The following is a 1,304-nucleotide window of genomic DNA, read 5'->3' on the forward strand; positions in this document are numbered from 1 at the left end:
CCCGGTGCGCCCAGGAGGTTCCTGCTGGCCCCGGGGTCAGGGCCCGGCCCCCTGGAAGGCCGCCCTTCTGTCCTGCCCGTTACCCTCCTTCCTCTTGGAAAGGTCGCTTCCTGGGCGGTGATGCCCATCAGAGAATGTGGAGGACCACCGGGACCCCAACCACCTGCCGAACCCAATCCATGTTCCGTGGATTTCCTTCCCAGTCTTTTTTCCAAGAGTTGTTTTTTTTTCATGCAGTTTTAAAAATTGAGAGATGTATACTGTTTTGTAACCTTTGCCACTTAATTTGTTGTTAGCAGTTTCCCGCGGCCACACGTTTTCAAGAACATGATGTTATTTATTTTTTAAATAACGATTTATCACTACTTGGTAACTTTATCTGTTCTTTGTAACGACATCTGTGAATCAGCTTCAATCTTTTTTTTTTTTAAATTCTCACCGGAGGATAGTTATCCATTGATTTCTGGGGAGAGTGGAAGAGAGAGGGAAAGACAGAAACATCGATGTGAGAGAAACACATCGATTGGTTGCCTCCTGCACGCGCCCCGACCAGGGCCGGGGATGGAGCCTGCAACCGAGGTCCGTGCTATTGCCCGGAATCGAACCCGGGACCCTTCGGTCCGCAGGCCGACGCTATCCACTGAGCCAAAGCGGCCAGGGCTCGGAAACGTGACTTTAAGTATCTAACCTGTGGCTACCCCCGTTTTATTGATCATGTCCCTGCTTTCGCTCCTTCACTTCATTGTTCGCTATTAGAAACGCTCTTTCGCATGCGTTTGTCAGGCCCCTTACACATGCCAGGCTCGGAGGGCACAGACAGAATGCAGCCTGTGCCCGGCCCTGGGAGACGCCGCGGGGGCACAGGCGGGCGGCGGTTTCTCCGCTCAGCCGGGATCTGTTTCACCAAACGGGGACCTTGCGGGGCAGGCTGTCCAGCCCATCCAGGCCCAGCCCCGGCGTTCCTCAGCGCAGAGCCGCTGGGCTTGCTGGTCACTTCCCAGCGCTCACCACCTGGGGCCCTCCCCTCCCAGGCTGTGACAGGCCCGCCCTGCAGGGCCCCGGGGTGCCATGGAGCCCCACCCCGGGCGTGACCACCAGTGATTTCAGAGCCAAGCGGGGACAGGGTTTCAGGCTTTCAGCCTCACCTGCCAGGGGTCCCTCTCGGCTCAGCAGAAGCTCCTGTTGGTCAGAGGCTGTTTGAGGCCCTAGACCAGCCCGGTTTACCCTTGCCATTGCGTGGGCACGGGGTGTGGCGTGGAGGCTGTGGCCACCGTGCGGCGGGGACCGGGGACCTGGGCCCCATC

General features: G+C 57.9%; 1 protein-coding gene across 1 annotated transcript in view; it reads left to right on the plus strand.

Moving 5' to 3' along the window:
* The window catches only part of IQCE (IQ motif containing E), a gene marked incomplete at its 5' end in the record, with an annotated part of 26,311 nt that overhangs the window by 1,795 nt on the left and 23,212 nt on the right, over positions 1-1,304 (plus strand). The gene's annotated exons all lie outside the window — the stretch shown is intronic.

This window comes from Myotis brandtii, unplaced genomic scaffold (assembly GCF_000412655.1).
Source record: "Myotis brandtii unplaced genomic scaffold, ASM41265v1 scaffold786, whole genome shotgun sequence".
Taxonomy (NCBI): domain Eukaryota; kingdom Metazoa; phylum Chordata; class Mammalia; order Chiroptera; family Vespertilionidae; genus Myotis; species Myotis brandtii.